This window comes from Amblyomma maculatum, chromosome 5, assembly GCF_055883805.1.
Source record: "Amblyomma maculatum isolate TAMU_Amacu chromosome 5, ASM5588380v1, whole genome shotgun sequence".
NCBI lineage: Eukaryota > Metazoa > Arthropoda > Arachnida > Ixodida > Ixodidae > Amblyomma > Amblyomma maculatum.
This window is the reverse complement of record NC_139348.1, coordinates 100,787,011-100,800,936: the sequence shown is the minus strand read 5'-3', so window position 1 is coordinate 100,800,936 and position 13,926 is coordinate 100,787,011. Positions and strand designations below refer to the sequence as shown.

General features: G+C 42.8%; 1 long non-coding RNA gene across 1 annotated transcript in view; it reads right to left on the bottom strand.

Annotated features, from left to right (window-relative positions):
* Nucleotides 1-5,411: 5,411 nt before the first annotated feature.
* Nucleotides 5,412-13,926, bottom strand: part of LOC146189029 (uncharacterized) — a 32,692-nt gene continuing 24,177 nt past the window's right edge. The window contains exons 2-3 of the long non-coding RNA XR_014707264.1: nt 8,792-8,952; nt 5,412-5,517 (exon numbers count right to left, since the gene is read on the bottom strand). This is a non-coding gene — a long non-coding RNA (uncharacterized LOC146189029). The remainder of the gene's footprint in view (nt 5,518-8,791; nt 8,953-13,926) is intronic.

The window sequence follows — 13,926 nt, the reverse complement described above, 5'->3', positions numbered from 1 at the left end:
CGTTTAGTCGAACTAATAAGCGCTTAGCGGCAGTGTTCAGCACGAAGTCACGCAGTCTGCTTCAGGCACAGGCACCCCTTGAAAGGGGCCTCCTGCCCTAAGCGGGAAGGAAAGCGTAGCACCTCTCTACAGCTGCATGCGTGTGTAACGTGTCCTGTTTTCTTTCACGCGCCTAAGATAGCTATTCGTGTGCACGGTAGGGATCTTTCTCAAGGATAGGGGAAGCAGCATCTGTTATCTCTGAGCGCACGACATTTGCCAGTGAGCTTGTCACCACGGTACGTGGGATGACTGGTACGTGCAGTCCGTTTTCCTCGTATTATTCCTTCCTTGATGACCGCCGCCACAAGAACAGTTCCCAGGCAGGCTGGACTTCCTGCCTTGTGTGCGTGTCTAGTCCTTAGGCTCGCTGTTGGCCGCCCACGTATTCCATCGTCCCGCATTTAACTTTGAATTGGGGAAGAAGTGCGTCGAGTTTAGTACTACACTGCCTGGTCACTTGGGTGAAGAGCTCTTTGTTATTGAAGGCCATTTAAGTACACACTATCAGGCCTTCCTTCCAGCACTCGAAACAAAAGTATACTGAAGCGCAAGCAGTTGAGGAAAATCTCAAACAGGGCTATTCACGGCACCTCCGGGAACGTGACGCTACCGTTTACTCGGTATCACTGAGGGCCCTTTGTGTGTGGAAATGATCGCATGCTGCTTCTTTGTTCCATCTCTTTGTGCTCAGTTCCGAAGGGGTGAGCCTTAGGGCGCTGTGTTCTTCTGCTGCGATAATGTGCTCGCCGCCGTTATAACGGCGTTATATATCTGTTTTTTCTTCGTACATAATAGAGTTCCTTTGAAGCAAACGCCGCGCTCGCTAGAAGCTGTTACGGTCGCCATCGTAATTACAGCTGCAGATGTGTTCAGTACTGCGGCGAACAAAAGTACTCCACAGTAATGGGCGAAAACAGCTTTAGGTGCATAAGCCTGAGAGAAAACCGGAGTGACTTCAGTGCGGTACTCCAGATTAGTGTACCTGAGTCCCACTTTTGATCTTAAAAAGTCTGCTGCAGAGTTAGAAGTTAACAAGATCTCTACTGGCTACGATAGGGCGCTTTCTTTTCGTAAAAAATTACATACGCGTTTCCGTGTAAGCAGGGGTGGATTAACAGTGGTAAGGACCCGGTTGAAAAAGGCTCAAGAAGACCCCTATAGCGCCATACAACCCTAATCCACCCCATTATGTCATGTTTGAGAGTTGACGTGTTTTAGAATTTGGTACAGATTCCACACGCCATTTTACTCAAAGAATCTTCCGAGTTTTTATGCAGATCGCTAGAGCACCTACTTTCGCGCTGAGCACATGGACGGACTGGTATCTAGACGGAGCTATTTTACGAAATCGCAGTCCACACAACATCTGGCATGTAAAATAAAAACGTGCATTCATGGAAAAGAAATTCCTCGAGTGGTTATTTTCTTGGCTTATTCGATAGGGCAGGAATCGGCTGCGTACGTGCACAGATGAAGCAAAGATGGTTCTAGTTCATAAAATGTTCGCAGATTGCCCCCGCTAATACACTACAAATCAGCTAATGGGTTTGTGATTTCATCCAGCAAGACTAATTGATGCTGGCCTGAAGCAGTATACCTACAGAAATTACGGTACTATGTTTTATATGCTGACCTAAAGTACGCCTGTAGAAAATGACGTAACTATTGAACTGCCACAAAATTTTTATTGGATTGAAATAATGAGCAATATATGTTTACATTTATGTAGATTGTCCCAATTCACGAAGAGATGCAGTATATTTATATTTGGTACATAATTTCTACTTTCAATAAGAATAAAGCACTTTTGCATGTATAAGCCTTTCCGCATTCAATTACAGAATACATTTACATTCTACAAGATGTATGCAGCTCGTTCCATCGAGATACCGCCGACGCTGTAGACGGTGGCAGGAAAAAGTATGATGGCCACTGAAAATAGGATAGACACTTAAGCTCCACCTTTATGTGCATTACATAACTGCGTTAATGGGGATGGCTCCTATTTTACATCTCCCCATTCACCTTGTTCGCTTACATGCACTTTCGTTTAAAATAGGGAGGACACTTAAGTAATGCTGTCATGTCTACAAGGCGAACATTAAGCGACAAAATGTTTTACAGTTAGATTACATGTCTACACCATGAAGAAAATGTAAGTTTAAATATTTCACAGTAAAAAAAATTTCAATGAGACTTGTATTTGTTTTACACGTACGCTCTTTTTCACTGCACGTTTAAGCAAGTCGATAAAGGTATTTATGTTTCTATTACATATTGTAGTCTTTAGCTGGGAGATTTTCCTGATGGGATCTTCGTTCGTCCGCCCGAAAATCTGCGTCTCCACTCTCAGCAGAACAAATTGATGTGGCGGCTGTCAGCTATAGAACAGTCATAATCTGAACTGATAATTTATTTATTTTGTCGCAGCTTTTACTGCTCGGAATTATAAAAACACAACTGACCTCAACTGTAGTAATGGCAGAGGACAGTTAGTTTGTCAGCTGGTATGAACTGACTCTAAACTGAAAGCTATCTAAACCCATTGATTCCACTTGATTGCACCTGGGATCCGCTGCTTACCCACTAGAAAGTATCTGGGACCAGTTAATGCTTGCTGAGTAGCAGTTGCGACTAGCTCAAACAAACTAAAACCGGGTTGATTTTTTTTCACCTGTTTAAGAGAGTAGAAAGCTTCGTACTTTGGCCAAATATGATGCTGGCGTATCGTAATATGCAACAAATGGCTTTCGAAACATTCGGAATCGGAATACATAAGCTCTAGTTTAATCATATGGGAAATCAGGAGGATGGTTTGACTATTTCCTCAGACCGCCACGGCTGCTGCTTTTCCATGGAGGTGAAAATCAAGGCGCCCGTGTGCTGTGCGATTTCAGTGAACAATAAAGAACCCCAGGTGGTTGAAATGCCGCAGCTCTCCACTATACAGCGTCTCTCGTAGCCTGAGTTGCTTTGGGAAGTTAAACCCCATAAGCCAAAAACCATATTTGTCCGCCCAAATCTCGAAATCCAGAAATGTTCAGCTCTCGGAGGCCCTTAAAACGGAGGGTCCAGTTCATTTGAACCCTTTGAAACCTGAATAATCCGGCCCTGCACATGAGCAGCCCTGCATGTGTATATATGGTTTTCACCTTATCCAGTTTTTCATCTAATGAGTGTGCTGCCCAAGTTGATCCTTCCTCAGAAGATTATATTAAGACTGAAAATAAGTTCTCATACCCTAATACCTTGAAACGTTCGAACGATGAAGCCACGTAAATGCTCTCGATTTTGCTAGCTAGGTAATAATTTTGTAAGTTTCAAGGCAGCGCTAACTCTGGCTTGTAAGTTTGTAAGTTTCAAGGATTGCATCAAGCGCTAACTCTGGCTTGAGCATCTTAGTGATTGTTCGCGCATATGGCTTTAGTGCGGTTAATGATTGCGAACATTGCATCTACCGGTAGTGGTGCCCACATCTTGTACGGCTAGTCAAGAAAGAAAATCAAATGTCGGATAAATTCAGTTCAATATTATATCGCGGCGCGGAGTATATCATGTCTTGATTATTTAAATACACACGTAGAACAGTATAAAATATTGCGGGGCACTTGAGCTCTATCTTCAGGTTATGGCGCGACTGTCTTAATGGTACCCGTGTTGGGCCCTGCTGATCCCCATTCACCTACGCGCGATGTGCTACTCGATCAATAGCTAATTCCTTAATTTGTCTATCTGTTATCTCACGCGTGCTCATTAGCGTGAAGTCGTAAAACGCCTCATTAAGTGGAAGCTTATCCAACGTCGATTTAAAGCATTGCTTTAACCAAGCCGTACGGATGTGGCTGCGATTGTCTGGCTCCGGATTCAAAGGCTGCGTAGGATTAAATTTCTGTGTCAGTCTTCCACTCAAGGTGTATATATATATATATATATATATATATATATATATGGGTTCGGTTCCCACCATCGGCACGTTGTGTTTTCTGCTACTTTCCCCTAAACAACATTACATTACTAATTTCTGTGATTATCCAAGCAAACATTAAAAAAAAGGACATAAAGTAACATCCCCTACGCTTTACTTGGCCTTGCCGACTGTTGGCTTCTTATATATATATATATATATATATATATATATATATATATATATATATATATATATATATATATATATATATATATGTATTCCCTTGCCACCTGCCAAATCGGTCATTCCTTGTGGTCCTGTCATGCCAGAAAACCCGTAGAGCAACCGATGCCCGGACATGTCACCTAGCATCTACCACTGATCTGAAAGCAAGCATGATAATGTTTACACACCACGTCCACAACGCCAACGCTGTTTTGTTTTTCTTTTGGAGAACGGTGTCTTTAGCACAATCGCGTTAGGAGAATAAATTCGCAGCAGATATGCCAACCCCTAACTTTAAATCTTTACTTGTATGCTTTTTCATGCATGAACTCAAGCTTGCACCCAAGAATGCAATGAAGGAAATTTCTGCTTGATTGACGTCATTGGTTTTGCAACAAGCTACTGAAAATAGGTGAAGAAATAGTAATACCAGTGCGTTAATTCATAATAATAATAAACATATGTCTCTGCCTGTGAAACTTGCGAATGACAGACATTTGCGGGTATGAGTTTCAAAATACAGCAGAAGCCAGCGCAAATAAAAAAAGGCAGGAAAAACCAACTCCCCATACTGGCGACTTGGTGATATTGTTATGCAAACTTAAAAAGAAATAACGTTATTCTTGGTATAGTAAAATGTGGCTATATCTTTTAAGATCTCTATTTACGATATGCATCTGCAGCCTCTTGATAATTTAGCCTTAGCTTATGATGCACTGATATCTGCTAGAAAATGTCTTGACGATGTCCTGGTAACTGCTGTTTCTTTATTTCTTGGCGCTCGTCCGTCATGGCGTTCCATTTCCGCTCTCATATATTCCGATGCCATAATATTGTGCGAAAAAAGGGGATTGTTTGTCTATAGAAAAGGAGTCTAATATAAATTTATCAGCACCATTCCCTGGTCATCTGAAGTCAACGCCTTCATAGAATAGTTTTCTGTCTTGTAGTTCGTTTGTGTCAAGAAGATCGAGGTAGATTTGACGAACCAAGACCATATTTGAGCTTTTCCGGAACCTCAAACGCTTGTACTCGTGCTGAAGGGTAATTATTATGAGAAATATTCTAATATTGCCTGAGGCGACATTTGGGCACGGCTGCTCAGCTTCAGTGCTCATTACTACAGTTGATTAAGAAATTGGTTACTACAATTAATTAAAGTAAAAAGGGTCCTCTCTGCGGAAGCAGTAGCTGGCGCGTCGCTCATTCTTCTTCATTTTCGTGGATTTTCGAATCGCTGACTAAACAAATTTTATTTCCATCGAAAGAGACATTGCTCCACGCGCCCGGCACGCCGGCCTAGGAGACATGGAGTCGCGCTGTCTGTTTTCTGTCGGTGACGCCTGTGAAAAAAAAATCGCTGTTTACCCGTCAAAAACAAACAATTGCTTGAAGCTTTAAGCCGCGGAATAATTGCTATCATCATCATCATCATCATCATCATCATCATCATCATCATCATCATCATCATCATCATCATCATCATCATCATCATCATCATCTTTTAAGCTAAGGTTATTCGAGGCATCAGATTTGTCTCAAGAAAATATTTGCGTTGTGAGGAGCCAAGTTTGTACAGTTTACAAACGGACCGCGACATTGTCGCTAGATATTTTGGTCATTACTTAATTTCTTCATTCAAAAGCGAGATTTTGAAGCCTCCATTTCAGCCGAGAACTCGGCGTCAACATTGTGAGCAAAAACATCACCCGCACATCTGTGGTCGGCGGCGGTTGGCAGGTGATAGGGCGACGCACACTGGTTTTAGGTAGGTTGAGATAGTAACTGAACCCGGGCGCTTCGCATCAATAGTGAGACACGTTACTCCTAGGCAACTCAGCCATGTTCTTAAGGCAGGGCTCTATTATGCCTATGTTGGGTGGTCTTTGACACAATGTGACAGCTTAAGACTGTAGGCTAACAAGTCAATGTAAGGAAGCAGAGCCACAAGCTAAAGGAATAGTGTTATGGCGAGCAATACAACGTACAGTCGTGAGCAAAAGTTGTATGTAACACGCAGCCGGAGACTGGGCTCGGGAAAACTGCATTTCAACGCCAAACAGCAACAGTGATAGAGAAAGCGACAGTGACACATACATGTGAATCCAATGGAGCACTGCCACAATTGTCTCGATACCAGATAACTGTCAATCGATAGCTTTGAAATGCAGTTTTCCCCAGTTCCGCCACTGGCTGACTTTTGTATACCACGTTTGCTCACGACAGTACATCGTTGACCCTTCACACTCATGAAGGAAGTGGTTAAATTGCCTTTAAAGTTTCAAGCCCCGTTTTCATGGACTTACTTCTACTTTCAACTCCGAAGCAATTAAAAATGTTTTAAGACATTTTTATGAAAATATTCAAGGGAGTGGCCCAATTTCTCGGTGCTTCGAAAAATACCTTTCTTTTTTGTCTGTTCATGGATCGCTTGAAGTAGTTAGCTGCATAGAGAAAATTGGGATACCGAGAACTTTGATGCCAAAAACTACGGACCTTTCGAGAGATCCGAGGTTATATTGGCTGTCAGAGTGTGAGTTTGACATATAAAAGAATTGTGCCCATAAACAACTAATATTTCAAAATGTGTGTTTACCTAGACTTTCTGGCAATGTGAATTGAATGTAGGTCAGTTCTAACAGCACACTGCGAATTATTTTCCACAGTAACAACAAAACATTAAGCTACTAGACTATAAGTAACGTCATTAGTTATGCAGAGGGCACAGTCGTTCTCATCACTGTTATCACTGCCCCATTGCTTTAATGTGCATTGAGATATTTTAGCGCATAAAATAAAATCGGCAATAGTGCCCATCCTGAACACTGAATTCGTTCAACAAATACCAGCATGATAATAAGTTGGGCTTATTTCGTGAAATGCAAACTTCACGAACTTATTGCACATCTTCATGTCAAATTCTATGCTTCTTTTGAAACCCATGTCATCTTACATGATCTTTCCACAGCATAACGCTCGCACAATAGGGTCCCTGACTAGGGTCTCCACCCAATTGTAAGGCCGAGGCCCTTAAGGCTCCGCCTCAAACAAACCTCCAAGTATACAATAAACGTTTTCACCACCGCCACCACCCCACAGCAGCGTTTATTAACTACAATATTATGCCTTTGAATTGTCTTTTCTACAATATTTTTTTTAACCTTGCGCCAGATTAATTGTTTTATTCTCAAAAACTGATTTATATTCTAATAGTTTCGCCTCAAATAACGCAATATGAGGTGTTCATCAATGTTCTGGGCTTAGATTAAGTTTTGCTTCTATATTTAACATCTATCTTGTAAACGGCATAATATCGAGTCTCTTTTTCATTGAGGACTACTGCGTCCCTTACTGTCGCCCCCTTCCTACCTTCTCCCATTCATATCTGTTAACACTGACCTGGCAGTGCTCAGCGCGATATAGGTATCATAGAAATATTGTGCAGTAATGATCACTTTAACTGAAAGTTTCGAACTGCAGGTTAATGTTCTTATGATGACAGCTGCACAGCTTCATCTAAGCTCTAATGTCCTCATACGGAACAGATTTCCGCGTCCAGCTTGTCACTGTTACTAAGAACCTAACCTGCTAAGAGCACACCTTTTTATAAACAGCGCATGCACTTCCAAGCCAGTCGGTTTACTAAATCCCGTTCTTTTCGGCCTCCTTTTTATCGTAACCCCGCCGATTGAATCTCATAGGAAAAAAAAGATGGAATGTCAATTGGTAATCTGGAACCATATCATGTGCCTAATGATCCCCAAGTAACTCAAAATCGCGCGACCTGCTTCAATGAATTCGAGTACAGCACTCGTCTCAGCACAACTAATGAGAAGGCTTGCTTTGACATCCGCTGCATACGGCAGTTCTGATGTGCTGTTCCACAACATCGTTTGTTATAGAGATTGTATAAACGCTTTACATAATGGCGCCACTGTTGCTTAAGGTGCCGTTTCGAATGAAATGCCAGAACATTTTATTTAAACCAGCTACAGTAGGGCTTCTATTTATTCTCTTGAATCCAGCGCAATGTCAGCATGGAACGTGTTAGCGGAATCTGTGGGTATTCAGTGGAAGATACTAAGCTTTTGGTGCATAATGAGAGCGTTTCGTAAAATACTATAATTTATTTTTTTTATTTGTCCATTTATTGCATTCTTGCATACATGAATTCGGTTTTTGTCGCTCGATACGTTTCGTGAAGAATCGTGCGTAATTTTGTACGTTCATGACATTTTTGCTTATTCCTCTCTGCCCAATTATCGTTGCGCACGTTCCTAGCACAACGCTTCACTTCTTTCAGTTGTTCTTTAATTTTGAAAATAAATTTCTTTTCGCGCTAATTTTCGTTACCGCAGTTGCGTAATGCCTACTATTTTTTATGGCATATGTATTTCTGTAAAATAGTGCATCAGCAGAGGGGAATTCTATAGTGAATAACAACAAAACTAACATAGCATCCATGTGTACATAACCTTCAGAAAAAAATGCAGACTACCAGCAGGGTTCCTACTTTTCGTCGCTTCTCGTCGTGCCCATACAATTCCCCCAACAGGGATGGCTATTTCTAAGGCACCTAGATCTTGTGAGCGCAATGGTAGATTACCTAAGGCTTACCATTCAGGCCCGCATAACCTACTTGACGCAGGAGTAACAGAGCCCCATTTGTGCACGTCATTACAATATCACCGCTCTCTTTCAATCCCCAAGACGTTTTTCGAGCTTCATTTGTTGTTGGGTCAAGATGAAACCACGCAACAACGCTCGCGGCGTTTCACCTAATCCAGAAAAGAAAACGAAAGCAAAGCGTGCATTGATTAAGTCTATCACAGGAAAGAAGATAAAAACTGGATAATAGAGACTGATTAACCGGAATAATTGGACTATACTTCCTAGATGGCACATTCTGATCCACGGTGTGCTCGTTACGCTTAGGTGGTGGACCGTCTGTGCTATATATATATGGGCTACTATGCTGGCAACGTCATCACTCAAAGAGCCTACACAGGACAGTTGCTGTGAAAATAAATCCACAATTCTTGTGTAAAAGGACACATGCGATTGCAGTGCTTCTGTATTTCGTTTTTCACCTCTTGCCCTGAGCCGACGTTAGAAGGGACCTCATTTAACGTTAGTTTCCGACCGAAGCGTGGCGGCACGTTCGCACGCGTCTGCACAACGCGAGGAATGAATGCGATGTTTGGTCGGCGTATTCCAGGTCGCACGTGTGTTTGGGCCCAACTAGAAAGACGAAACTTCCGCTCTATACTTCCTCGTCCCGTCCGCATTTCAAAGCACGCATGCGGCAAGCGCTTTAGACAACTTAGTGGTAGCCATCGAGTGGAAAAATCAGCACACCCTGAAAATTGTCGTTGGCACTGGCTGACATGGCGTACATAAATGATTTCTAAAGATGCACTCAGTTAGTGCGTTGCTAAACTCATCAAGTTAGCAGCGTTCAGCGCAAGCTTCAGTGTGTGTCATGATAAAGGAATAATAATTGCAGCCGCGACAAAGCGAGGTTTCTCCAAGCTGCGGTGTCTCAGTGCATATGCCGTTACTCAGTTCAGGCCAAGGTTTTTTATTGAAACTTTTCCTTCAGAGAAACTTGCTCTATGCTGATTGAACATAAAAGACAACTCACGTTTTTTGGCAATCCCCCCTATCACGCACATACCGCATTGCTTAGTAGGATGACACTGAAACATATCAGAACAAAGTCTGCAGTCAATATAAAGTAAACTGTGGTCCATGAATCGGGAGGCCGACGCTACTGTCTATTTGTACGTCGGGAGACGTAAACGTAAAGGACAGGACATATATAGTGATATACAAAAGGCGTTCAAATCATGTACGTACACTGCATAAAACTAAAAAAAGCAAAGCTGTTTATGGGCGGATAGAATAAAGGAGGCAGGTTCTTACTTCGTTCTTGATGTCATTATTGGCGACAGCCTGCTGCAGAGGACCCATATCGCGTGAGTGTTGACTTAGTAGTTCATAAATTAAGTAACGAAATTGTTATCACCAAGGTGTGGTTTCAATAGAGCCATGTAGAAATGCCTTGGCGGAAATAGCAAACCTTTATGAGAGTTTCTAAGTACTAGTGCCCCATATCGAGAAGCAGTGATGTAATGAGAATGGACTATAACAAACTGCAACCGACGTTTATATCAGGTGGGAGCAAATTGTCTGATACTACACAAAACGTATTACATCCAGAGTTAAGCAGAATGTTCAATTGGGCAAGTTAGTAGACGTTCATAATTGTAAAACAGCACGAACAACGGTAGACAACTTGCGTCGACTTCCTTGGGAGAAGATTGGGCCACGAACCACGAAAAACATTGGCGGGATGCAAACTCTGAAGTTGTGGAAGCATTTAGGTAGAGGCGGAATGAAAAATGATTCCGGTTCTGCATCATGTCACTATAGTTTCCTACGGACCACACGACATTCACAGCACCCGTCTTTTTTTGGGACATTCAATCCCGCGTAAAGTTTCGCATAGTAGTGTAGTATGCCAAATACTATTCCTCTCTACCAAACCATCCTATATTATGCCATTCTATTTTCGCATGAACGAGCATCCAAGGCGTACACAATGAACTGGAGTCCTACGAATCGCAGGCTACGCCCAGCGTGCTCCACGCCGGAAGTGTGGTAGTCCTTGTCCACTTAGATGGGCGGAATGGCAGACATATGCTGGAGCACGCCCTTTTGCTTCCGGACAGGAGCACTAGCGTCTTCATTATAACCGGATTCCCACCCTTGTGATTCGGAAGTAGCTCCTTGCGGTCCTAAGAAGACGGTGAAGCCGAGCCGGTGCCTCAGTACAAAGTCCTTCAGACAAAGGCCCCCACGAAGAACAGACTACGGGCAGGGCTAAAGAATCCCCTTCCGGCGTGGCACAACGAACAGAGCGGGCACTGTGAGCCTTACTGTTGCACGCCGCAGGGCGTTTACACATCAACGAAGAACGGATGCGAGGCACGTTTCTGCTGTTCCTGTTGTCCCTGCTATTCTTGACTGTCTCGTGGGTCGTTGCGAGAGCAGCGTCCTCTGCCGTACGTGCAGTCGTGAGGAAAAAGGGACGGATATACAGCGCGCAAGCTTTAATTGTGACATGTAACGCGGGTGTGTCCACTGCTGTAGACGTGAAATCGGCTGATGACCGGGGCAAAAACACGGGCCTAAGATGTCTTTCAGGATAAATGATTGATGATGGCCTGAAAGATAAAGTGTTTTTATGCACACAAGCGAGCAACGATATTGGGTGTGTGTATTAAGTTTAATCCATTAATGTAATTAAGATTAAAATTAATCTGTAGACATGCCTATAAATCGGATGATGAAGAAATATGCGGAATAAAAGCTACTCCTAAATACTATGGACTTCGCAGATGAGCAGACAGCACCTGATCTATGCGAAATAAGAACTGTCGTGAAAAAATGCCTCAGCAAGTTGTAAGCAAAAGAAACGTAAGAATGTCGGAAAATATCTGTTATATGGCCTGCAGCTCTTCACAGGAAAATTAGAAAAATACCAAACGAGAATACTAGCTGTTATGAGCGAGAATACTGTCATGCGGGGTCACATGGTCTATCCACTCGTATCCATTGGGTGTTTGCTGGACGTATTGTTAGAACAAAATTGGAAAGATTTGGTGATAAAGCTAATAGAGAAAAAATTATGGCCATGCTTGATTTCGATAAGCTAACGCCACGCGTTTCAATAAGTTATGCGCTGTACAGAACAACGCATTTATTTTTTCCCGCCAATTGCACTTGACAAGTTTTCTTTTATTAATACACGAAAAAAGGGAGCTCACGAAATATATTTAATAAAACACGGAATGAAGCGCTTGCGTTATTAATGTTGTAGCGCAGTCAAACGCGCTTTTAATGAAATCTAAGGTTTAATGCACAGAAGTATCGCGGGTGACGCTCAAAGTGAGCAGTCGGTTCCGCTGTCAGCGTATATTTTGCGTTGAGTGCATAATATTGAGACGTGGAGAGCGCGGCCGTGATGCGCGATAAATGAGGTGCAGGCTTCCGACTGCCAATTCAGGCGGAGGTTTATTTAGCTGTTACATAGACAACGCAACAACAAAATGAAGAGAGGGAGCTTGTGTTTATTTGCAGCCTTGCGTAGTCCGTCAAAGTAAGTGCTGCCCGCTCATATTTTGCTATAGCCATTGGCGCTTCTTTAGCTGGGAATATGATTGGGAGCGTGGCAGAGTAACATAGCATGGGCGCAGTCACATGGCATTTTTTGATCGAACTTGAAGGATATTCATGAAATACCAAAAAAAAAAAATACCAGCAGAAGGGACGAGGGGAGAAAAAATGTAGTTTTTAACACAGAATCTCATAAAGTGAGTAATAGGTTTGGTTTATTGGTTTATCATCTCAATGTGGCTCAGCCTGTGAGGGACACCGCAGTGGATGGCTCCTGACATTTCGACCTCCTGAGGTGCTTCAACGTTCATTGACATCATCGGAGGTGGGCAACATAATGAGTTTTCGACCTCATAAGTTTGATTTCGACCTCAAAATGACCCCACCCTCACTGACTCCTACTGAGAAACCAAAAGTTCTACGGGGCAATAACCTCGTAAAATCTCATAAATTCACATAAATTCTGATGCGGTGCGCATCATTATCATAAAATATCTTACATAAGTTATGATAATGCACAGGAAACTATGAGACCTTGTGCAATTATATGTGACTTGTATGTGATTTCTTATGTGAATAGAGTGAGACTGTGTGAGAAAATGTGAGGTTATTGCCTCATAATATTTTTTCAGGGCGAGGCTGATGTGAGGTCATTGTCAGCACAAAAGTTTATGAATGAGGTCAGGAAATCAAACCTCGACCGTGCGTGCGAGTTTGAGATTGAGTGAGATAGGTATTCTGTTGGGTCGAAATTGTGAGGTCCAGGTTTTTGCTGTTCCCACGGCTTACTCCGAAGAGCGCCACTTCTGAAGCGGAGTTCGAACGTTCTGCAGCCGGTGTGCATGGGAACATGCTTGCTTTTCAATTACCCCTTTATTTGTACGCCAGGATGCCGCAGCCTTCTCTCAGCTTTCGTCGCTCCATCGTAAAGGCAACTCATACTGAGGCTACCTGAATACATTTCCCTGTGGTCTTCTTATCATGAGTTCTTTCCAAGACACAAACTCTCACATCGCCAATTTCTCGCCCTTTCCCTTTTTGGTGCAGATGCTTAACGCTGGCTCAAACACTTAGGGGTTACAGAGCAGGCAACTCACCGTGATCCATGGTAACTTTTTCGGATGCCAGATGCAGAAAAAGAAACAAACAGCCAAGAAATTCATCCTTGCACAGATGACGCATTACAACCATGTTGATCGTAGGCGCTGACGTTAAAGATGACCAAAGAGGATCCAGCTGTAGTAACTTACGCAGCAAAGCTTATAGTTAAGATAAAGCCCGCGCGGCACAATTGTCAGCTGTTTCCGGCTGAAGGGAAATGCAAATATTAAAAAGAATTCTTCAAAATGATTGACCAGTTGTGCAGCGAAACTGGGCCACAGACACAATGAGAGTACTGTAAAGAAACAGCTCGCAAAGGAGGCACTTTTGTTCCGTTCTGTGATGTCTGGGGCTGACGTCTCAATTCCCAGCATTCTTGATTCTTGCATGTTCAGCGTAGCACGTCACGTTATCGCCTCTCGCCTTGCCCGGTCACACTACCATATTTAGATGCACGCAACGACCCGAGT